The sequence below is a fragment of the Euprymna scolopes genome, chromosome 42 (genome assembly GCF_053919585.1).
Source record: "Euprymna scolopes isolate OS-2025 chromosome 42, ASM5391958v1, whole genome shotgun sequence".
Lineage (NCBI taxonomy): Eukaryota > Metazoa > Mollusca > Cephalopoda > Sepiida > Sepiolidae > Euprymna > Euprymna scolopes.
In genome coordinates, this window is record NC_136523.1 from 17,987,162 (window position 1) to 18,014,661 (window position 27,500).

At 36.7% G+C, this 27,500-nt stretch overlaps 1 long non-coding RNA gene and 1 pseudogene across 1 annotated transcript in view; one reads left to right on the forward strand and one right to left on the reverse strand.

Moving 5' to 3' along the window:
* The window catches only part of LOC145266949 (uncharacterized), a 1,426,307-nt gene that overhangs the window by 73,892 nt on the left and 1,324,915 nt on the right, over positions 1–27,500 (reverse strand). The window lies entirely within an intron of this gene.
* On the forward strand, positions 14,175–14,321 carry LOC145267293 (U2 spliceosomal RNA; annotated as a pseudogene).

The following is a 27,500-nucleotide window of genomic DNA, read 5'->3' on the forward strand; positions in this document are numbered from 1 at the left end:
CGACGAAACACGCGTCAGTGGATAATTAATTATATTTTAAATAATATGTATACCGCTCTCCGTTTGGAGGTGGCTAAAAATAAAGATAAAAGATAAAAGGGAAAAGTATTCCCAACTCGCATTTAGGTAACAATGCACTTTCTTATAAATTCAAAGTATTGCAGACAAAAACAAATGGATGCCATCTACGTAAAACAAAGTGATACCTGTTTCGTAGCACGGAAATATTCATGTAATTATTTTGTCAACTTTTAAATTTATTCCGCCCTTAACTCACCAGAAGAAAAGAAACTCATCAACTTAAAAAGAAAATAAAGGAATATGGGCACGATTAAAAAATCCGAAAATTGGAAGAGAATTTAGTTACGTCGTCATGATACTTGTGCATCTATGTTACTAATAATAACGTTATTATTTAGAAAGCCACTCTTAACATGGGGAAGGGAATATGTTTTTTTTTTTAAATCTATTTTGTATTTAAAAAATAATAACGCGGTATTATCTATGCACAAACACAATAATTTCTTGTCTAAATCCGAAAATTGGAAGTGAAGCTCCAATTTATTTTAGTTATGCTCTATCTATCTATCTATCTGTCTATCTATCTATATATCTAATATATATATATATATATATATATATATATATATATATATAAGTGAAAGTGTGTGTGTGTAGTGTGTGTGTGTAGTGTGTGTGTGTGTGTACAATAACTCTGTCAATTTTTAGTCTACAGACTCGAAATTTGATATACAGGGTACTGAGATTTGGGAAAATCGAAATGATCGGTTTTTGACCAGAAATTTGACTATTAAGGGGTCAAAGTTTAACGATTTAACCTTTGAAAACTCTACCAAACTCCTCCGAGAATTTTGGGTCTACACACTTGAAATTTTAGATATGGGTTCCTTGGACATGGATCTAACTTAATAACTGTATTTGAGTCAAAAACAATACATTTTAAGGGGTTATAATAGGGATCAAAGTTAAAAATAAAAGTGACCGCTTTTTTTTTTCTGCTAAACATACACCTCCAAATACCCGGGCAACGCCGGGCACCCATGCTAGTATATATATATTCCTAAATACAAGCATTTCTTTACCCGCCGTTTCGTTAACACTCAAACAGCCAAACAACACTGCTACAATGCTGAAACCAAAATAGCAATCTACAGATGACCTTATCTCTATTACAACTGTTTATTCTCCACACTATACTAAACAACAATATGCATTATTTGTAAATATTTCTCTGTTCCGTGACAAAAAAACGCATAAGTGAATGAAAAACGTAAATGTATAAAAAAACTGCAAAATAATTTGTCGCGTGTTGAAAATGTGCACACACGCATACGCAAGCACAAACACAAACAAGCACACACACACATAAGCACACACACATAAGCACACACACACACGCACACACACAAGCACACACACACATACACAAGCACAAACACACACAAGCACACACACACATAAGCACACACACACACACGCACACACACACAAGCACACACACATGCAAGCACATACACACACGCACACACACATACACAAGCACACACACACACACACAAGCACACACACACACAAGCACACACACACAAGCACACACACACACAAGCACACACGCAAGCACACACACACAAGCACGCACACACACACGCACACACACACAGGCACACGCACACACACACAAGCACACACACACACGCACACACACAAGCACACACACACACAAGCACACACACACACAAGCACACACACACGCACACACACACAAGGACACACACACACACAAGCACACACACACAAGCACACACACAAGCACACGCACACACACACACACAAGCACACACACACAAGCACACACACACAAGCACACACACACAAGCACACACGCACACATACACGCACACACACACGCACACACACAAGCAACACACACACACAAGCACACACACACAAGCACACACACACCACACACACACAAGCACACACACATGCACACACACACACCAACACACACACACACACACACACACACACATGACAGTCGGTAGCCGAAACGCACTAATTATTTCATTTTACACCACACTGGACATAACTCTCCCTTGATCTTGAACGTTATTCATTCACGTCTCTCGTGATCGTCCTCTTTCTCTTTTTATAGTATTTATGTCTTTGCCAGTAACGTAATTTTGCATGCATTTGTAAATAACCGTGTTACATACAGATACTAATCAAGATACTTTCTCAAACCCTGAAACCATTGGATCTTTAAAAAGTTACGTGCAAGAAACACTTGGCTGGTATCTCTTCCCATTGTCCGAGTTTGGCAACCACCCCAAATCGGTGCTTCACAGCTAGCGTTTGTCCGCCAAGATCAACCTGGAGATACAATCATGTATATTTAAACTAAAGCTGGCAGTTCTTGGCGAACTGGGACATTTGAGCGACTTCAACATTCGTCTGGCCGAAAGAGGTGGGTGGGACCTCATTTTAATAGAAAAGCGTTAATTATGCGTCATAGGAGCACATAATAAAAGACATACCAAACATAAACTACGTGAAAGAGAGATACAAACAATTGTACTTAAAGGGACGCTCAGAATCTTACAAATATCTTTTGAAATAACGGGTGAATGGCATGAGGTCCGGTAGCATGCCCCATCAACAGCAAAAACAATTAAAACTAAATGGGTAAAGGTGAAAATTAAAGACACACGCACACACATACAAAGCTCTCTCTCACAGGCCCACACGCGCACCCCCCCGATATATATAGTCTTTGAAGTTTTTAACCTTTAAAACTATACAAACATAATATTTTTTTATCATTCGTTAGAAAACCATCTAGTCAGTAAGTCATTTAATCACCTGCAACCACTGCATCAACTCGCTCTCGAATTTACTATAGTACTAATAATTTAATTTGTAAGGGATCATCAGTTGTTTACCATGAAACACTGTTTCGGCGATTTAAAAACAATAGTATATTACATCATGGCTCCCCAGCAGTGTTCATCAAACACCACTTCCCTCAATCTAATATATATATATATATATGTTAGCATTTCAGCTTGGCGTTTACCAGGTGTTTGGAGGTGTATGCTGAGCAATAAAAGAAAAAACGGCCAATTTTTTTAAAACTTTAAACCCTATTATGGGCCTTAATATTTATTGTTTTGGGCTCAAATCAACATATTAAGTAAGATTCATGTCCAAAGACCCTATATCTAAAATTTCAAGTGTTTCGACTCAAAATTGTCGGATGAGTTTGATAGAGCTCTCCAAGGTCAAATTGTTGAAATTTGACCCCTTAATAACCACATTTTTGGCTGAAAACCGGTCACATAGATTTTCCCAAATCTCAGTACCCTGTATATCAAATGTCGAGTCTGGAGACTAAAAATTGACAGTTATTGCGTAGGGAAATGTACACAGCCGCACAGACGCAAAGACACGTTCACTTTTATAGATATACTAGCATGGGCGCCCGGCGTTGCCCGGGTGTTTGGATGTGTATGTTGAGCAAAAAAAAAAAAGAAATTGGTAGTAGGAAGGCAGGCTCGAACCCGTACCGCAAAGGAGGAAAAGAACAGGATAAAACCTAACGTTTACGCTTTTACGACCACCACCAAACCGGAAGCGAGATTTTTTTAAATTAACGCTAGACAATCTAAAGGAGAGGATAACAAAAAAATATCGGCGAAAAAAGTGACCCACCCCTGTAGAAAAGTGCCTAGTTGAAGGGGAAGATATTAATGTTTTTAGCCAATTTTTCGAAAATTTGAGCTACAAATATATAAATCTATGTATGTATGTTTGCATGTTTGCCAAAAACTTTTGACAGAGGCGACAGATTTTCACAAGATCAGCAGCGTTTTGAAGCTCGACCCTTCAGACGACAAATATCGAAAAAATCGCTAAAAACATTATTTTCTTCACTCTCAGCTGGAACTTTTCTACAGGGAGGGGTCGCTTTTTTCTGCTGATATTTTCGAAAGTCATCCCGTCCTTAACTTAAACCTACGTCACTTCCGGTTTAGCGGTGGTCGTAACAGCAAAGAATCAGTTTTTTCCCGTTCTTTTCCTACTCTGCAGTACAGGTTCAAGCCTGCCTTCCTACTACCACTTTTTTTTTTTGCTCAACACTCACCTCGAAATACCCGGGCAACTCCGGACTAAAATGCTAGTATATCTATAAAAGTGAAAGTGTCTGTGTGTATGTGTGTGCCTGTCTTTCTGTCTGTGTACATTTCCCTACACAATATCTCTGCCAATTTTCAGTCTACAGACTCGAAATACAGGCAATATACAGGGTACTGAGATTTGGGAAAATGTTTGTAATCCGTTTTCGGCCAGAAATTTGGCTGTTAAGAGGTCAAAGTTCAACGATTTGACGTTTTAGAACTCTACCAATCCCCTGCGCATATTTTGGGTATAAACACTTGAAATTTTATATATAGGATCTTTGAACATGGATCTAACTTAATAACTTAATTTGAGCCCAAAACAATAAATGTTAAGGAGCTATAATTTGGTTCAAAATTAAAAAAAATTTTGACCTCTGCGGTCTCTACCAAATTACTCAGACAATTTCTGGTCTAAACATTTGAAATTTTACATAAAGAGTATTCAGGGATAGGGCAAGCTTTTTAATCGGTTTGGGTCGAAATTTTTTGGTTACCAATATATAAATGTATGTATGTATGTTTGAACGTCTGCTTAAAACTTTCGACAGAGGCGATGGATTTTTACACACACACACACACACACACACACACACACACACACACACACACACACACACACACACACACACACACACACACACACACACACACACATATATATATCTATATCTATCTATCTATCTATCTATATATATGCAAATCTTGTAAAGTTATGCCTTTGAACACAGTATTTTGTCAGTGTTTATCATCTATTTTATCTCTCTTTCATATTTAAGTATCAACCTAAAACAGTTTTGATTAAAAATTTCTCTATGAAATTGGATCTTCTCGAAAACCTTTCTCCCAAATTGGGATCCTAAAAAAGGGGCCTTAAAAGTATAACAGTGTGTGGACGAACGTATGGCAGCAGCAGCAGCAGCATCAGCAGCAGAAGCAGCAGCAGCAACCAGAGCGAACGTATGCAAATTAACGAGCCGTGTGAGGTGACGTCGCAGCGAGGTAGAAGGTAAGAAAAAGATTAAGAAAGAAAAAAATGTGACCGAGAATGTGAGAAATAGATCTGTTGCACACGAGGCCTGAGAGCGACAGGGAAAATGTCTTAAACATGGCCGGACAAAAGCATGGTATCGCGCGTTCGACGTGGAAGAGTCTTGTTAAGCACATTGGAGTAGGAAAAGACTCCTGAACATGAGAGAATGCGTTATTTTAGAAAGAAAATGTCTGTTGTTTCAACTGAAAAAAAAGTGAGTCATATTTTTTATTTGTCTTTGTTTTCCTTGTAGGCTGTCTGCATACAACGTGTGGATACTCAGTGCTGACATGTAACGACTACATTACGCAAGCACTTATAGCGTATCGTCATTTAAGTATGATACAGACCATAGAAAAATTTAGCCAAAGAACAAAATGCTGCATCTGATTTAATTCTACACGTTATTTTTTTTTTTTTATCTCCCTGGATTAACGAGGAAGAAATCCTTCTAGACGGAGACAATGTTTAGTTCAGTTCTAATCCAGAATCCCATTTTGTGAGGAGTTGGATTTTTCCCTACATTAAAAATCGAGCGTGTGTCTAACCGCCTTCCCCCTCCGCACAGAAGTAAATAAATAAGGGTAAAGGAAACCCGACAAAAAAAAAATTACCTACCTCACAATTAGGGGTACCAAAGCAGGGTTACCCGCTTCTGTCCGGGAAGGAAACACCGCTGGCAACAAATGAAGATCAAGGGTAGTCCCTTCTGCTCGAAGAGTGTTGGTTCTTTAAAAAAAAACAACAAAAAAACCTTGCAAGGTTAACTTGTCCAAGACTAAAACATATGTAGACGGAGATCGTATATGAATCGGGATGATTGACCTGCCGTCAGGACAGGAGTGTCCGCATCTACATCCGGGGTTGTGGGGGTAATCAGGGTGGGGCGAGACGATAAGCTGCTGACGGATCGATAGAGATGCACCTCTCTGACCGTTGGAATCCGATCAAGAAAAGACAGTTACGATCCGTTTGCCTCTTTATCTATCTATCTATCTATCTATCTATCTATCTATCTATCTATCTATCTATCTATCTAACTACATTTTTCTGACCGTCTATCAGTCTATCTGTCCGAATTGTGTGCCTCTCCCTCAGCCTATATGTATGTATATATGTATACAGTATATCTATCTGCTCGTATGTATGTGTGTATTTTTCTTCCCATCTCTTTAAATATACACACACAAACACAAACACACACACACGCATATATATATATATATATATATATATATATATATATATATATATATATATATATATATATATATGTGTGTGTGTGTGTTGTGTGTGTGTGTATATTTCCCGAATGATCATAAGCCCAATTTCCCACTTCGTCACATAATCTCAGAGGTAACAATCCCAATATATAACTTAACTAAAAAAAAAATCAATGCACTTATCACACTGTATTTACCTTGCCGATACAGCGTAAAATATACAGAAGAACTAATGCACATTCACCAAGCCATTAAAACCATCAATAAAATCACCGTCTCTCTAGATGTCAAAAATCTTTTTACTGATGTACCAGTAAATGAAACAACTGACATTATCATTGACAATATATACAACAATCCAACACTTCCTCCACTTAAAATGGATTCAACAAACATAAAGAAATTATTAATAATGTGCACAATTAAGGTTCCATGGAATTTGCCAGGCGAAGGTCGATCGACGGCATTACAAATATGCATGCGTAACGCAATAGCTATTGGTTCATGTTTTGATTTTTAGTGTTGCAGCAAACATGTCTTCATAGCTAAGGCATTAACGTCAAAAGAAAAAGTAAATCGTAAGCTAAACGTTTTGGTTTCAATTCTTGTTGATAGCGCACGAGTCAATTTTTTAAAAAACTTTTAAAATCATTACGATGTTTATTGGGTCCAATATAATATAATATAATAATAAATACGAAATCAACATTAATCAAAAGCATCGGGCAATGCCGGGCAGCCTGCCAGTATATATATATATATATATATATATATATATATATATATATATATATATATATATAAATATATATATATATTACATAGTAGAAATGGTAATTAATACAAACCTGAAGAAAGTGCTCAATACTGTTGTAGAGCAAATATGCGTTTTATTTTTTATTACCGTATCTTTTTGTTAAGTTATATTATTGTTTCAGCTACCCGGCCGTTTTTTTTGGGGCCGTCTGTAGCTTCCCCAGACTTTTACAGAAATGTTCGTTATGATGGGAACATTTCTGTAAAAGTCTGGGGAAGCTACAGACGGCCCAAAAAAACGGCCGAGTAGCTGAAACAATAATGTAACTTAACAGAAAGATACGGTAATAAAAAATAAAACGTATATATATATATATATATATATATATATATATATATATACATAAGAGAAATGAAAATTAAAACTGTAAGTTGAACTTTACAATCCAAATTTATTGTTCGACTGAATACTCCAAAAAACAATTTACAAAGTCCTTATTCCGCGGAGTTTCAAAGAATGCTATTCTTGTTATTCTTCTCATCAGAAGACATAAAGAAATCAGCAAATTATATTTGTAGCAATGCTAGAATTTGTTAGTTATGGCATTAAGTGAAACCGCAATTAATTGTAGTTATAAATTGGCAAGAAAAGAAGTAAAAAAATGTCGGATATGTATAAAAATATAAAAACAAACCGCGCATAATATTTATATTGCGTATTGAGCTTTCTCATTCGGTTGAGATTTAATTATCTATATATAAATACTGCTATTTATATTAGATTGAAGTCTACCATTGCGTATATCAGGTGAACACTACATCCAGATTTCATTTATATATATATATATATATATATATATATATATATATATATATATATATAAATATATTAAGTAATGTGATTGATAATTTAAAATTTAAAAATCAAATTATAATTAAATTAAAAATCCGTTTCATAAGAAGGAACAACAACAAAATCAATTATCTGTACGATCGTTTCGGAAAACAATGCTTTTTATTGTGGTATACATCAAGTTATGTACAATAATTACATATAGTTTTTTAATAAGCAAGGTCTCCTCGTCAGCAAATTTTGAAGGGTTTTTATTGAATTTAAAAGACACCATAAATAAACCTAGCATTAAAGGTAAGGCAGATGAATCTTTTAATTTTTCGCTTTTTGAATTCAGGAACTATGGTTAAAATATTCATTTAGATGTTTGCTATAGCTTTTTATCTTATTGAATGATTCACATTACTTAATATTGAATTAGCTCTAGGACATTTAACTATCGAGCTCATTATATATCTAAATTACAACGAGCACTTTCTATTTCCTGTATTTTAATTAAACTAGTAATTTCACTGTTACATTAAAATACACTCAGCTCTTTAGACTATTGTTCTAATCTCCTTTAAATTATATATATATATATATATATATATATATGTGCGTGTGTGTGTGTGCGTGCGTGCGCACGCGCGTGTGTATAGTAACTTGCAGCCCTGCGTTGGCTTGTTGTACTTTACGCTTAAACAAGATATTTAAATTTTTTTTTATCTATAACAGGGAAAAGGCTATATTTTAATTTGGATTTGATCTATTTTCGATACTTATCGGATCAATTTCGGTACAAAACATATCTAAGAACACTGCCAGACATATAAATTAGCTTAGTGTGAAATTTGCAAAAGATAGGTTCAGCCGTTTCGGAATCTATAAGGAAGGAACTCATACACACAGACACACAAAAAGTGACTTTTATATAATATTTTATGTGGCAATGGCAAAGGGGTAATAACATGTTAGCAAATCAGTTCTAAAAAAAAAACGGGTTTATTATAATCTGTTAGAGCATTCGACTAAATATCGGACGATCCCCTGTTCAACCCCGGGTGTACTTCACCATTACATTTTAATTGTTTCTTATTAATGTGTTTAATTTACGATAAAAGAAGAAGAACCATTTAAAATCGCTGCAAATCATTTCCTTGTTTGCATATTTTAAACCTAAACATTAATCAGAAGTGACTTTTCCAGAGCATTCATCGTCAAGACAAAATATCAGCTGGGGTTATACTGTAAACGAACACGGACGGAATTTAATGAACGACATTATCATTATTATTTTTTGTATTTGCTAATTTTTTTTTTTGCAAATTAGTTCACCGAGCAAACTATTCCTTATAATATATAATATTAAATATTGGATTAATTCTATAATAATACATACCCAATCAACATGAATTAAAAGCGTAATGTACGACCGGGCAACGCAGGGTTGCCAGCGCGTATATATATATATATATATATATATATATATATATATATATATATATATATATATTAGCAGGCCGCCCGGCATTGCCCGGTCGTAAAATATGTTTAAATATGATATTTTGATTCGTGTAGATTTCGTATTAATTATTATATTATATTGGATCCAATATATAGTTATAATTTAAAAAGTTAAAAAAATTACTCCTTGGCTATTGAGGAGAATTGAAATCTATACGTTTAGCTTACGATTTACTTTTTCTCTTGACGTTAATGCCTGAGCTATGAAGACGTTTGCTGCAAGGCTAAAAATTAAAACATGAACCAATAGCTATTACGTTATGCATGCATATTTATAATGCTGTCGCCCGACCTTCGCCTAGCAAATTCGATTTTTTTAATTTTCACATTTAGCACCGATTTTTCCCGGCTAAAACCCAGATATAAAGTTTCGCATAGGTGCAAATACCCTATATATTAAGTTTCATGTCTGTAGACAAAAGACTGACAGAGGTAAACCCTTTTGTACCGATTTTCCCCGGTTAAAACACAAATATAAAGTTTCGCATGGGTTCGAATACTCTATATATTAAGTTTCATGTCCGTAGGCGAAACACTAACAGAGGAGTTTGGTAGGCAAAATTTTTAAACAAAAATATATACGCATACATAAATATATATATATATATAGAAAGAAGTTTGTGTTTACTATAAACTTTTTACATAAATATTATGCAAGTATAAATCATGTAGAATATCTGCATGAATATAATTACACGTAATGGTTAACTAAAGATGATCATCGCATAAGAAAACCGAAAAACTAATATGAAATTAATTAAAATTAATGCTTGTAAGAATATGGAAATTAGCTAGATCTTTTGCGTATGAATGCAATTCCACAACCCATTTATAGAAAGTTGTATATTCTTCTTTAATATAACTCTCGCCTGTCTGTTTAAATGTATGTGTGTATATATGTATGTTTGCCTAAAACCTTCGACAGAGGCAACAGATTTTTACGAGATCGGTATTGTTTTAAAGCTCGACCCTTCGGACGACAAATATCGAAAAATTAGGTAAACACATTAATTCCCTTACTCTCAACTGGGCACTTTTCTAAAGGGGGGGGGTCGCTTTACTCGCCGATATTTTCGAAAGTCATCCTCATCTTTTCGATTGACTAGCCCTAATTTAAACCTTCGCTACTTCCGGTTTGGTGATGGACGCAACGGCAAAGACGTCGCGTTTTTTTTTCACGTTCTTTTCCTCTTTTGTGGTACGGGTTCGAGCTTGCCTGCCTAGTACCACTTTTTTTTTTTTTTTTGCTCAATACACACTTCCAAACACCCGGGCAATGTCGAGCACCCAGGATGATTTTAAATAAATAGAAAAAAAAGGGGGTTTAATATGAATATTAATACATACAAAAAGAAAGCATATTCATAGGCGCATAGAAAGATATAGATATGAACATCTATGTATTCCGACGATTTCCAATTGCGAAATATGGAATCCCATAATGTAGAAATTAATCCGCTCGAATAAATATCTTATGAGAATTTGTGATCCGAGACACTTTGCACAAAACCGAATTTCATCATGCAATGTTTATCTTTGTAGCCGAAGGCACGTACGCAAAGTGATACATTTTTTTTTTTTATATAGATGCATTATTACACGAATAAGGTATATCGGGAGAGGTTTAGATCGTGATTGCTCGAGGAAATGATTAGCTCAAAACACATTTGAGTGAAATTGTTTTCCCGCATTTTTTAAATGCACCGGAAAGTATGAACAAATGATTACTAAAAGAAAATCTATATCTATCTATCTATCTATCTATCTATCTATCTATCTATCTATCTATCTATCTATCTATCTATCTATCAAAGTTAGAATGTGTATGTGTGTATGTGTGTGCAAGGACACTTGTCAATCTATATACCCAACGAAATTTTGATCTACAGACTTGAAATTTGATACATAGATTATTCAGACACGTGGAAAACTTTGGAATTGGTTTTTATCCGGAAAAAGGTCTGCTAATTGGGTAAAAATTAAAAATTGCTACTGATTTTTATCTGTTAGCTGTTTCACGAATGCGCATGCGTGACACATGACAGACTCCTAATGGTAAGAATAATGAGGTTTGCAAACACTTTTTATAAATCGTGTCAAGCTGGCCTAATAATTATCATACTTGACTCACTGTGTTTAGATTTTGGTTTCGTGCGTTCGAAATGAATGTTTTTGTTTGAAGCATAATCGAACCATAAAGTAAAGTGGACTTGAAAACCTCGCATGTTCGACATTTTTCCGACCCGTCTCATCGGTCATTCTCATTCTCTACATGCTACACCGGTGTTTTGTGGTCACTTGTTGGAAAATTTCTGCGTAGTTGTTAGTTGGACCTCGCATTTGTGGGGATAATGGTTTGGTGGTCGTGTTACTCTCAGGCTTCATCGTGGGATCGGATCCGTTCGCGTGTACCCAATCGGATCTTTGTTATTTACCTCCATATCAGCATCAGCATCAGATGTGTCGTCTGACACCCCTACGTTATCATCCGTATTTTTCGACTTCCATCGTCTTGTGTATGTCACACAGAAATACGCTGTTCCTCATTCTTGACCTTTGGGAAGGTGGTTTATGAAGAGGTTTTGTACGGGAGAATAATCTAACGTATCCCTAACATGTATCTTCTGGAGAAAACGACGATTACGTACTGTTATCCTGCAACTTACATCCAACTGTATCTGGTTTCGTCGCGGATATGGTCCCTCCTTATTCTGCACCTGAACGGATTTGCCGACCTGATGCTATTGGAGTGGATAACTATACATATTGTACTGTTCTTTGTTTAGCACATGCCTTTTTTGCCATCGCCTTTTCTCTCAATTCTTTGGTTTCTGTCCACCGATCGTGAATCCGGTGCTTATCGCGAAGTATAGGAGGTGATCCCTTATTGTCTGACTATATAACATTTCGGTTGGTGATAATCCGACGTCCTGTTGGAGCGTGTTCCTATGTGTCATCATCACCTGTGCTGTCTGATCGAAGCGTAGGTGGCCATAGTCATCAATTCAGTGTATGTGCATTCTTTTGGCTGTTTTTACTGCTAATTCAGCTCGGCCATTATTTTGGGGATAATGTGCGGATAATATACGTCTCTTTACGCCCCAGTCTCCCAGGAACAATTTATACTCCAATAAGTCAAATGGTAACCCTCCATCGGATGGTGTCGCCTCCGGTGCACCATATGTGCAGAATCAACCCCTCAATGCATCGCATACTGCTGCAGCTTTCCCTGATAGTAACAGGACAACTTCTCTCCAGCTGGTGTATCAGTTCACATATACAACTTAACTCTTCCCATGAGTATCCAGTAGGTCCGTGACAGACTTTTGGAATAGGAATTTTGGGTTTGAGAGTGGCATTAGAGGTTCTCTCGGTTAGAACGGGGCGATCGAATTGAATCTTGTTTGTAGGATATTAGTGTCTAGACCTAAAATAATCTTTGTGTAAGGTTAGTCAACATTCCATTCACTCCTTTATAGACGGAGTGAAGTGCCTTTAGTACTTCAGCTCTAAACTGCTTTGGTATCAGAATTTTACCCCCTTTTATGGTTACCATTTCTAAACAATATAGTTGGTCTGCCATTGCCCAGAATTGCCGATTTTCGGTGGCAGTCCGTGTTGTGACTTCGGGAACACATCTCATATATATATCACTAACGTTCGGCATTCCTCGTCAGTGGCCGCAGATGCCACGATTCTATCCCTGGTTATAGCTTAAAATTTGTGGTCATGCGCGTACGCGGCTGTAATTGATGCTTGCATGCCCCATTCGGTCTGTTTAGTAGTATTGGTGGTCTTTAATCTGCTATGTCTTAACGGTGCTGGGTATCGGGAGACGCAGACCGGTGTGGCGTTAAGTTTTCCAGGAACGTGCTCAATTCGGAACTTATACATTAACATTAACGACCGTTCTTTTCCAGGACCTGATTTGAGAATATTTTTTCCAGTGGCTGGTGGTCCACTATAACCTTTAAATCTTGGCACCTCAAAGCGAACATCGTACAAGACTTCAATCTCTATGGGAGAGTAGAGAGATTCTGCATCGTTCATAAAATAGGATCTGGCCCAAATCATTTTTCAGCAGTCCACACTACAATTAGGTCCTAATTCCGTTGGCTGTGGCATTGTTTCTGAAACAGAAAGTACTCAATGCCCACCTTGCTATAATCCGTTGAGAGGAAAGTTACCTTGTTCATCTCGAATATTTTGACGCCCTCCTTAATTTTCCAAACAATTTTCTTTTTTTTTACTCTTTGAAAAGCGCGTTAAGGGTAGCATCCCATTATAATTTTCAGTCCTCGTGCGCAACAATTCTCGAAAGGGGGACATGATATATGTTTGCGAAAAGACGTACGTTACCTGGTTAATTATTCCAAAATACGATCTGACGTTGGTGATGGTCGTCGGCGTCGGGAAATTTAGAATGGCTTCATTTTTAGTCGCGTGCAAGCGACTCTATAAGTCCCTCCGACGGTTCGTCGGTCGGTCGGGCTGTCCGTAACACTTTTGTGCTTGGCCTTTTTGGTTAAGATCAAAGGTCTGTTGTTAATAGATGCTGTTCTTAGCTTTTTAAGTTCTTCTTAGCCTTTTGCAAATAAATACCACCATTTTCTTGGCCTTTTGGCCAAGATCAAAGTGTAGTATCTGTTCCGGCAGATGCTGCACTTAAGATAATTTGTACCAGTCAATGGAGGGGAAACCCTCTATACTGGGACAATTATTATTTTTGGTAACCAGAGTGCCCCCTTTTTGCCTACTTTTAGGGGAACTGGTTTTTACCTCACATTAAAAACGGCCTTGTGCCTAATTTGCTCAGTGGGGGAGCAAATAAATACCATCTGTTCCGGCAGATGCTGCACTTAAGATAATTTGTACCAGTCAATGGAGGGGAAACCCTCTATACTGGGACAATTATTATTTTTGGTAACCAGAGTGCCCCCTTTTTGGGGAGCTGGTTTTTACCTCACATTAAAAACGGCCTTGTGCCTAATTTGCTCAGTGGGGGAGCAAATAAATACCATCTGTTCCGGCAGATGCTGCACTTAAGATAATTTGTACCAGTCAATGGAGGGGAAACCCTCTATACTGGGAAAATTATTATTTTTGGTAACCAGAGTGCCCCCTTTTTGCCTACTTTTAGGGGAGCTGGTTTTTAACTCACATTAAAAACGGCCTTGTGCCTAATTTGCTCAGTGGGGGAGCAAATAAATACCATCTGTTCCGGCAGATGCTGCAAGCTATGACTAGCTATGACTAGCAGAGACCAGATGTGGGGGCAACCCCACATGCCTGACCATTAACCAGCTCCCATTTCCCACCTCTCGGGAGCTGGTCCCCTTTTTCCCTTCCCCCTCCCTTCACTCCTCACATTAAAAATCGGCCTTGTGCCTAATTTGCTCGGTGGGGGAGCAAATAAATATCATCTGTTCCGGCAGATACTGCAAGCTATGACTAGCTATGACTAGCTATAACTAGCAAAGACCAGATGTGGGGTCAACCCCACATGCCTGACCTTTAACCAGCTCCTATTTCCCACCTCTCGGGAGCTGGTCCCCATTTTCCCTTCCCCTTCCCTTCACTCCTCACATTAAAAATCGGCCTTGTGCCTAATTTGCTCGGTGGGGGAGCAAATAAATACCATCTGTTCCGGCAGATGCTGCAAGCTATGACTAGCTATGACTAGCAAAGACCAGATGTGGGGGCAACCCCACATGCCTGACCTTTAACCAGCTCCAATTTCCCACCTCTCGGGAGCTGGTCCCCTTTTTCCCTTCCCCCTCCCTTCACTCCTCACATTAAAAATTGGCCTTGTGCCTAATTTGCTCGGTGGGGGAGCAAATAAATACCATCTGTTCCGGCAGATACTGCAAGCTATGACTAGCAAAGACCAGATGTGGGGGCAACCCCACATGCCTGACCTTTAACCAGCTCCCATTTCCCACCTCTCGGGAGCTGGTCCCCATTTTCCCTTCATCCTCACTTCACTCCTCACATTAAAAATCGGCCTTGTGCCTAATTTGGTCGGTGGGGGAGCAAATAAATACCATCTGTTCCGGCAGATACTGCCAGCAAAGACCATATGTGGGGCAACCCCACATATAAGACCTTGGTCAATGTAGGGGCAACCCTTCATACCAACATTTCCTATCCAGCTCCCATTTCGCACCTCTCGGGAGCTGGTCCCCCCTTTCCCTCCCCCTCCCCCTCTCTCTCCACATTAAAAAACAGCCTTGTGCCTAATTTGCTCAGCGAGGAAGCAAATAGATACATACTCCCCGGGGGAGTTGGTCCCCATTTTCCCTTCACTCCTCACATTAAAAATCGGCCTTGTGCCTAATGTGCTCGGTGGGGGAGCAAATAAATACCATTTTCTTGGCTTTCGGGCCGGGATCAAAGTGTGGTATCTGTTCCGGTAGATACTGCAAGCAAAGACCATATGTGGGGGCAACCACACATATAAGACCTTGGTCAATGTCGGGGCAACCCTTCATACCAATTGTCACTATCCAGCTCCCGTTTCCCACCCATCGGGCACTGGTCCCCCTTACCCCCCTCCATCTCTCTCCATATTAAAAAACGGCCTTGTGCCTAATTTGCTCAGTGGGGAAGCAAATAAATACACCCTACATATAAGACCTTGGTCAATGTAGGGGCAACCCTTCATACCAATTGTCACTAACCAGCTCCCCTGCTCCCCGGGGAGTTGGTCCCATTTCCCCGTCACTCCTCACATTAAAAACCGGCCTTGTGCTAATTTGCTCGGTGGGGAAGCAAATAAATACCCTTTTGACCAAGATCAAAGTGCAATATCTGTTCTTACTTCATGCTGTACTTATTGTGATATAAAGTGGGGGATCATTTTTCTCTATTAATTTAATGTAAAATGATCACCCACTTTACAACCAGTCAAGCTCGAAGCCATTCAAGTCATTCTCAAGATCATTCAAGTTGTTTTTGAAGGATTCCAGTTATTTTTTAAGCATTCAAGTCATTCTTAAGGTCATTCAATTCATTCTTAAGTTCATTAAAGCCATTCTAAGTCATTTACTTTTTGTTTATTTAAGTCATTTCAGCCCATTTTTCGGTCATTTTAGTTTATCTTTAAGACTTTCATGTCAATCCTACATTTACGCATTCATTCATTACACGAGAACACGCGACTAATGGCTATCGGCCTTGTTTTTAGTTGGATTTATACAATCAGCTGTTATTAAAAAGCCGGCAAATTGAAATTTAATCGCTGCAACGTGTGATATAGTTCACTGTGTGGCAGAAAGCGAATTCCATAGTTCTATTCCAGAGAAGGGTATCGTCAATACAATGAGTCTTTCGTGGCATGTCTACCGTAATGTCGTCGAACCGGCGAGTGTACCTGTCTACAGAGGCGTGGACACCTTGGGGTGCTGTAAGATACCGATAACGGCCCTACTCTGATATGAATGTGGTTGTATCCCGAGCCGTTGAGGAGAGCAGTAAACTGTGATATACGTTCCATGCATGTAAAACTATTTTCTTGGTTCGCGCAGATACAACAGACACTTTGTTAAATGGGGACGGGGTGTGATAGGGTTCTCTTATTTTTGCGGCATTCAATTTTTGTAAGTCCACCGTCCTTCTTAGGGATCCGTCCTTCTTTGGTGCAACCACCATCCTCGAACACCAGACCGTAGGCATACCTGCTGGCATTGGCTCGATATTGCTCAACGTAACATCCCTATCTAAATCTTCCTTTACAGTTAGTGATTTCGCTCCCGGTGCGAACGGTATATCCAGTAGTTTCCCTGACATCACTTGTAACCGTTGATGGGTGCAAGTATTGAATGCTCTTGATTTGAAGTGCTTCCGTAACCATTGTTCCAAACGTTCCCTATTATTTCCAATAGGGGTTAACGGGATTCTTGTAGGTTTGTTCGGAACCGTTTCTCTTTATTGACATCCGCATGGTGCTATCTCGTTATTCGAGTTTGAAATTGGCGTGGAAACTCGCGAGGGACTAAGTCTTTCAGTGCTGAGATAAGTAAATCCCGATGTGTTTTCTGATACGAAAATGACTTGTCTGGTTTCTTTAAGGCCAACTTTAATAAGTGTAAAAATTATTCCCTTAATGTGTAGTAGGTCGTCCGTGATTCCATGTATCCTATGGTTAGTTGGTATTAGCACGTCGCTAGTGCATCCCAGTACTTCATGTATTTCAGCATTCATTTTTGAGCATCAGTATCCGCGACAGTCTAGATATGATGTATTTGACAGCAAGTCCTTGTATCTAAGGCGCGCCCAAATCTGGCATTGGACTCCAGTATCAAAGATACTTCAACTTATTTTGGATGGTGCAGATTCAGGGGGGATTCTTTTGAATTTACCTCTGCTGCACGCAACATGTGATATTGCTGCTAATTTCTGTTTTCGTTCACAAAACCCGGATCTTCCTCCTCTGTTGCTAAATATTTTTGCCTCGTGTCATGTTCAATCTCCGTTGACGATCTCTCTAGTTTTCGACACACTTTTCGTAAGTGTCCAGTAATTTTACAATTATGGCATTTGAGTTGCTTCGCCGGAAAGTTCTTCCGTCTTTTTTTAAGCCCGTTGGGGTGTGATGTCCTCTTACACCGTTCACAGGGTTTATTTCGAGGGGTTCTGGGTTCATCCCTTTCCCGAGGCGGTTTCTTCTCGGACCTCATTAAGCCATTTAAGTTGCTTTGCAAATGAAGAATCGACATGTCCATTGTATCTAGACTAACCAATCTGAGAAATTTTTGTTCCACTACTGTCAAAATATTGGCGTCGACCAACAGCTTGCACTGTTATTCTGCATTTAAAAGTCCAGCTACGAGTTGGTGAGCCATTATGTCCTTTGAATAGCCATCGTCTGTCGGCACCTCTCGTTAGGATACTGGAGAGTAAAAACCTCGCTTGGAACCTAAGCTTTGCTAAAAAATGTGCAGGACCCTCCCTTTTTTGCTGTCTCGTATTGTGGAACCTATGTCTATGCACTTCTTGATGTAGACCTTTCCCGGCAACGAGTCGTATATGCCATAGGAGCTGTTCTTCCGTGGCTATATTAAAAGCTTCAGACACTACAAGTCGAACAAAAGTCTATTTACCTCGTTTGAGCAAGCCGTTCTTAAATTGTTGCGTATTTCCCTGGGGTTGGTTGTATCGCACATTTGTTTGTACTGGGTCCATGTGTCGATGGATAATGCCCAGTCTTGGTGTAACTATCCTCGCTTTTTTAGTGTACGGCTGGTTCGACACATTTTTCCTGCCAGCGCGAAACTCGTTTCTTTTTTTCTGTAAATGGATCAACTGATAAATATGATATATATGATACATGTAACGTGTACATATATCAAGTAACGTTCGTAATCGCGTTGTTCTGACGCCATTATTATTCAAGTTTCAGGAAGAAAATAATCCTGTAAAAATAATCCCGTAAAAATAATCCTGTAAAAATAAATCCCGTAGGAATAAATTCTGTTCTTAGCGCCATGTAAAGTAGACTTAAAAAGTCTACCGAGTCCGAGACTAGCGCTCAATTTATAACACCGCATGGCAATCGGTGTTCCACTTTATTCCGACCCGTCTCATCGATCATCCCCATTCGCTAAACTTTATCTTTTCATTTTAAACTTAAATTCAAGCCATTATCACCTCACAGCCAGCAATGGCAGGCGTTCTATGCATGTTCTTCGATATGACAAGGGCAATGTTCGAAATGAATGTTTCTTTTAAAAGCACAATTGAAGAATGATAGTTAACTTTTGCATTTTGCATTCAATACATAATATATAAAAATAATTTTATAAGATTTACATTAGGTTCTCTACAGTGCAATGTAGGTTACGATATTTTGTGAAATAAGTCATTGCGAGAGGCATGTGAGCTTTCTCTGGTGCAGCGTGATAGGTCCATAACTAGAACAGGCATCGATTTGATTGAATAATGGACGATTTCATCGATTTCGATGACAATAAAATATATAGGGGTGTGAAACATTTGTTGATCATCATTCAATCTCGGGCAACGTCGGGTCTGCCTGCTAGTATACATATATATATATATATATATATATATATATATATATATATATATATATATATTTATTAGTTTTACAGAAGGCAGACCGGAAAAAAAAACAAACAAACAACACATAATTACTAAAACGCATTAAATAAAAAAATTAAAAAAGCAAATTCATACTGGATTAAAATAAATTATACAGGAACTAGCTATAGTCTAATAAAGAAAAACATACAGCATTATATAAACAAACATATGCGGACCTTTAAAAATATGCCCCGGGGCAGAAAACAAGATGGCTGACGAGAGCCGAACATTATTTACGTGTTACACTTAACGGTTTCCCGTTGTGTTTGGGCTTGAAACCGACGGTACCAATGTTTCTCTGAACTTCTGTAAAACTAAAAAATAAATATTTAGCTCTTATATCGAAAGAGTTTTTCTTTGAAATCGAGCACTTTGTCGGAACTCTTTCCCCAAAATACAGTAAGCATATATATATATATATATATATATATATATATATATATATATATATATATATATATATATATATATATATATATATATATATAGTTTTATTCAATAAATTAAAAAATTTATGACGTGAAATGTTTAAATTTCAAATCAAAAGATTTTTATTATTCAATGTAAGACAAAGAATACATTTGAAATATTATAACTGTGTATATCCGTTAGAAGCGTTGAGTGAAATTTCTAACGGATATACACAAAAATAACTACACAGATTTTCAAAATGCGCGACCACGCGTCATCTATCCGGCTTCATAAAACCCCCGCAGTTAACAACATCATATAGACTCTTTATCGAACTATCTTCCACTATATCATGTCGAGGAAGAAGAGGAAAAAAAAAAGATTGATAAAGGAGTCTTACTCCGAAATATATTTCTTTAAAAATAAACACCTGTTTATTTTATAAAAAATTTCGCGTTGCAGTTTTGGCTTCAAATGTATTTATACATATTTTATTCTTATATATATATATACTTCAGGATAAAATTATAAATTATTATATACTAGCGGGGGTACCCGGCGTTGCCCGAGTGTTTGTTTCCGGGACGGGGGGGGAGTTTTAAAAAATGTTATGGTAGGTAAGTAGGAAGGATCAAACCCGGAGTCATGAGTAAAAGTAGGAAAATAAAGTGTGAAAAAAAAAAAACAAAAAAACATCTGCAACGTTAACAGTTCGGCCACCAAGAAAAGTCCATTCCAGTTGTTTAGGAAAAAAAAAAAAAAAAACGACTACGGTAGGTCGGCGCGAACGTGAAAATATAATGTGAATTGTCCAGCACGCTAACCACTACGCCACAGAGCACTGCAGCTTAGTTTAGTGATTTTAAATAACTTCACATGAAAGAACTACGAAGCCAAATCGGTGTTCTCTTCTCAACTGTTCCTTGTGAACGATCCCCAAACGGTGTTAAGTGGTGGCAGGGGGAGGAGGAATTTATTAGAGAGAAAATATTTTACCACTTCCATTGATCTTAACCGATTTTGGCCGTGACTTCTCAGCAGAAAAAGTATAGGAATCTAAGATTATCGAGGAATTTGAGAAATAATAAGCCTATAACACACCTCAGATATTGTTCTGCCGTTTGTGCATATTATATTTGCATGAAATATCTTGATTTTTAATCCTATTAATGTCAAAATCAGACGGGAAAAAATGAGTTCATTTTATTTATATAGAAGAAAGAAAGAATAGAAAGAAAGAAAGAGAAGAAGAGAAGAAGATATATATATATATATATATATATATATATATATATATATATATATATATATTAATACAGACAGAGAGACAGGTACAGGCAGATAAATAGATAGAAAGATTCCTTTCAATAAGAATTCATATTTACCCCTTGCGATAATAAATAGATAAAATTGAACAAAATGTAATCGAAAAGAAAAGAATGATATTCGATAATCGATTGCGATCAGGGATTAGGCCGCGAGTTGCGATTCCGATCGATCGGTTATTGCTTATTAGTGTTTTATAGTCGCTCCCCAAGATGGCGTCTTTGCGTATTGTGTCCTTTGCTCCAGAACGTGCACACGATGTGTCCGCCCGCGAGATCACATCGGCATCTCCGATTGTCATAAAGCAAATTTGTGTCCGCACGACTTCCGGTAAATATTTTGTCGAAAGAGCATCCTCTCAATCCCTTTTTATTATATGCTATCTGCTTTTCCGTTCCCCTTTTTCTCCGAATGCAAACACCGCTTATATGAGCACAATACTCAAACGCGAGGCCACAATATTAATATTGTTCAAATGAATATACAGAAATCTAGTTTTGCCGCCATTTTTGATTAAGCTTAGATAAACAGCGTAATATATTTATATTATATATATATATATATATATATATATATATATATATATATATATATATATAAACAGCGTAATATATATATATATATGTATATATATATATGTATATATATATATGTAATAAGTTATAAAAATATATATGGCAAGTAATCTACACAGAATATTCCGCGTTTCATTCACGTGAGTATTCGTCAGGCATAAGAGAATGGAATGCGGAATATTCTTTGTAGCTTAGTTATCATATATATATTTTATAACTTACGACCTAGCTCTACCTACGCATTGAGCACTGTTGAAGTAAATACTGAAAATTTACGCACAAAATTATATTTTCGAATATTAATTATATATTACGAGAAACAATTTGTCTGGTGGCTAATTCGCAAAATGAATAAATAAACAAATAAAAATTATATCCTCGTCAATCCGTCAACTCCATTAAGTTTATGAGAAAGAAAAAGAGAGAGAATCAGAGTGTGAGACAGATAGAGAGAGAGAGAGAGAGAGAAAGAGAGAGAGAGAGAAAGAAAGAGAGAGGGAGAGAAAGCGAAAACAATTACAAAACACTTTTTTACTCATATATAAAACTTTATGCGTCCCTTACCTCAACTTTAGAAAAAAAAATCAATTACGTTAAGAGATATTCCGTGGATATCGATACAACGATCGATCCGTTTCTTTATATTAGTTTCCGGTACTTTGATTGGCGCACGAAATAATGTCGACTTTACTTTGGCGTGAAACTTACGCGCACGCGTGCTCGCGCGGTTCCGCGAGACATGCGCAGTCGTGATCAAACAAATATGTATATGCATGCGTCCAGTGAACATTTTGTTGGAAATGCAAAGCCGCTTAATCTCTTCAATCCAACTGTAAAACCGCATACGTAAGCGTAATCGCAATATAGCACGTGAGAAATATCGATATTGCTTACACCGAGTAGCTCGACGCCATCAGAGACTTTAAAAGATACATGTTTTCAATAAGTTTCCAGACTTTTTGTTTCGTATGGGCTCTTTCATTGATTATACACACATGAAACTTTAGTCCCCTTCGAAGTAATCTCCCCCGGCTGCAATCCACTTGTTGTATTGTTCCAACAACTTTTGGAAAGCCCTCGAAAGTCCTCTTGTATGAGCGTGTCAATGACCTTCGTTACAGCCTTTTCAGTTTCTCGATTGTCTCATAACGATAGCCTCTAAGATTTTCAAGAGTCACAGGGAGCAAGGTCTTGACTATAGGGAGGGTAGGAACTATTTTGATGCTTATCTTGGTCAAATAATTTATGAAAAACTTTGCGCAATCTTCCGCATCTTCAGTTTCTCGCGAATAATTGCGTTTACAGTACCTACTCTGATACCAAACTGTGCACTTATTGTCTCTATAGACACACGGCGGTCCTTATCCATGAAATTCTTTATTTGGCCAATCCACTCTGGTGTTCTGACTTCCTTATTTCTCCTACACCTTTCATCATACCTCACAGACTCCCTGACTTCCTTGAATCCCTTATGCCACTCAAACACTGGCGCTCTATTCATGCAAATTGGTCCCAAACCAGTCTGAAACATTCCATATGTTTCTGTGACATTGTTTTAACCAGAATTTCATTGCATATCATTTTTCTAAAGTGTTCTCGCGTCTAGATTGCATTTTTGAAATTCACCAGCTGTGACAATCAGACTTTAGTATGATGTATTCCAATTGCTTCTGTAGCTGTTCAATTGAACCTGAAATCATAAAGATTGACCAGTAATCTCATAAAATGTACAGGAATAACATATTGAATTTTCAAGAATTTACGACAATTTTAAATGCATGTATAAAAAATTCGGGAAACTTTTTGAAGGCATCTCATATTTACTGAATATATACAACTAAAAAAAAATATAGACACCCCACGCATTAAAAAAAAACAAAACTTTATCGTTGTGTGTGTGTGTGTGTGTGTGTGTGTGTGAGTTCGTCCCTATGGACTCGGAAACAGCTGGGTCGATCTTTTCGAAATTTCACACAAAGGTACTTAATGTGCACGGGAGTGTTCTTACGTAGGCTGTTTATCGGAATGCGTCTGATAAGTATCGAAAATCAAATATCGAAGAAAATCCGATTAGAGAAGGAACAGTCCGATTTTGACCAAAGTTAACACTTTTATGCAACCTAACATCACAAGCGCATTTGAAAAGTTTTATCACCGCACAAGCAGAAAGGACCAGCCTATAAAATCAACTGTAGATTGTTTGATAAGACCGGGGAACGTTTGAAGTTGATGTTTCTGTTTAAAGCACGATTGCATGTAAAACTTTGAGTGAAGTTTGTGAAATCAACAGTTATCAACAGTGCAGTATAGACTACAATATATAGTGGATAAATATATATAGACTACAATATATAGTGGACAAATATATATAGACTACAATATATAGTGGACAAAGTGAAACTTCCTCCTGGTACACCGTGGTTGGTGCCCAACTGGAGCAGACAATCGATTTTACCGATTTCGATGACAATAAAAGTATGGGAGGGTGGAACATTTGTTCATCCTTATTCAACAAAAATTAGAAAATCTTAAATTTTATTGTTTGAAGCAAGTAAAATAAAAGACGTGCTCTTGATTCATGGATTTCAAAGATTAGCTCTTCTCATAAAAAACAGCAAACTAATAAAATAACCAAATATATTAGTGATGGGGCGATTCCAATATTTTTTTCCCCGATTCTGACACAGTTACTGATTGGTTGGTTAGTTGTTTTTGTTTTACGGCATATCAACCCTTCTCGGGTTATTTAATGCCGAATCCAAAGATTTTGAAGAAAATTTTTTTAATAGAATATATTTGTTGTTTTCACGTCGGTTTCTATTTAACCCATAGTTGGGACCCTAACAGGTACTACCACTCCGGGTCAGAGTGGACCTGGGAGCAATGGTAATTAGAGGGTGGATCCACACTCCCCAAAGCCCACAAGCTGGGCCTCACCACTGGATATAGTTTAAGGTCATATCCAGGACCCCCATTGAGGGACTTTTACCCTCTGCAGGGGGACAGTCGGCGTATTCTAATGCCCCACCGACAGGACCACAGTTACTGATTCTGTACTAAATTCCCGATTCCGATTCTTTATAAATCTGAAACTATTTAACAATAAAGTTGTTTTTTTTTTCGGATTATAATAAAAGTGCGTATATTTTGTGAAACGTAAAAATACACTTGATTTTAGCTTTACTGGTAGTTTAAAATCAATAAATATTTATTATTTTATTATTACTTCAAACAGTGGAAGATTTTGTTTGAAATAAAATGCTATAAAAAGAATCGTTTTTGGCATTGGAAAATAGGCACAAATTGTTTCCGATTTCAATACCGATTTCGATACCCCCAAAAGTTGCGATTTTTTCGATTTCCAAATCAGATAAAGCGTCCCAACACTAATATATATATATATATATATATATATATATATATATATATATATATATATATATATATGTAGCCCTATCTCTCTAATCTTTCTCTTAGCAACCAACTGACGCCACAAGACAGAATGCAATTCTTTTTCCAACAAAGTGCCGTCTTACAGATCACTGACACGAGTTCATGACATGTTTACAAAAGAGGGAACAATAAGCAAATGGTTATGGCCACCACGTTCCCCGAACTTTTCATCATGTGATCTTTATCTTTGGGAGACTTTAAAAAATAAAAAAAGTTTATGCAAATCGTCCTCACTATCTAGACCAATTAAAGGTGAACATTACCAATGCTATCAGGAGAATCACCAGAAAAGATCAACAGACAGTATCTGCAAACGTTGTTAAACGTGCCCAAATGCATAGATGTCAGCGGGGAACACTGCCAGCATCTTTTGTAACAGTACAGCTAATTTAGGCAATAAAAGAATGATCCTATACTTTAATACATTTTCTAGGCTACTGTTAGGTGTGCCACCTTATATATATATATATATATATATATATATATATATATATATATATATATATATATATATATATATACCTACAAGTTAGAAAAGCATTTCATCCAAGGCATGAAAATTGTTAAACAAAATGTTTTTACTATAGGCTTTAAAAATAAAGGTACAAGATTCAATTTGAAATTTATTTATCTTCAAAGTGCACGTTTATAAATTTTATAAAGTAAGGTATAAAAATTTAATACCTTACTTTGTAAAATGTATAAAAGTGCACTTTGAAGATAAATAAATTTCAAATTGAATCTTGTATCTTTATTTTTAAAGCCTATAGTAAAAACATTTTGTTTAACAATTTTCATGCCTTGGATGAAATGCTTTTCTAACCTGTATCGTATCTTTTTGAGATTATATTTTATTTAATTTATTAATCTGGATTTAAAAAAAGATGAATGTGGTTTTGTATGTATTTATATAAACTCTCCGCCTCTCTATTTCAGTTTGTTTTTCGCCTCACAACACATCTCATTTTTGCAACCCCCTCTTTGTATTATTACAGGTATGAATATTCTCTTTGTTTCAGTTCGTAATTCTCCTAATACCACAACTCTTTTTTGCAACTCCCTCTTTGTCATACATGTCTGAATAATAAGAAAATCTGAATTTTTTTTAACAAAAACTTTAAAATAACTTTTTTAGATTAAATTTTTTAAAACTTCTTTGAGAATAGAAAATCTTTACAATTTAATAAGGAACATATTTCATATAGGTTTCATTAAAAATATTCAGCAGATAACGAGAAAAATAGAGATGAAAATTTCAAAACGAGTGTATAACTGGCTACGCTCAATAGTAGTCCTCGCTAGCGAAAGACTTTGTTATTATTGTTATTCTATTATTATTATTTAAAACATTTTGCGTCCTGCGCTTTCGTGCGAGGACATATATATATATATATATATATATATATATATATATATATATATATATATATATATATATATATATATACACCGAATAAGAAGACATGCTGTTGATTATAGCTGATAGCACTCCAGTAATCTATACTTTTAAAGAATAATTTTATCAATAATTTTTTATAAGTTTTGGTTTCGGTTTCGATTATAGCACTCAAGTTATATATATATATATATATATATATATATTTATATTTGGAAATAATAACCTAATGATATATAAAAATCGATAGAACATTACCTCCATAATAATATATACGAAATCTGTAAGAATTAAAATACATTTAAGCGTATTTTACGACCCGAGCGTCCCTACTAGCTTAGATAAATACTTTTGCAGTTTTAACAAAAGAGCTGCAATAATATCAGAGTGTCTCCATTTACACTGAACATCTACAGAATGCCAACATCAATATATTACATATGAATGAGTTCTCTGTGGAATTTTCACAGGTCCCGATAGTTTGTTATTAATATATTTCCGAATTTTTTTTAGCGTGTCGTGTGCTACTAGATATTATTAGATGGAAGAGTTAAGGAAAGACAGGTAATATGTTAGCCGGCGAGAAATACTAGTCCTATTCATACCGATATATGAATTGCTTTTGGAGAGACATTACCCTATAGAACATTTGAAAACATACACGG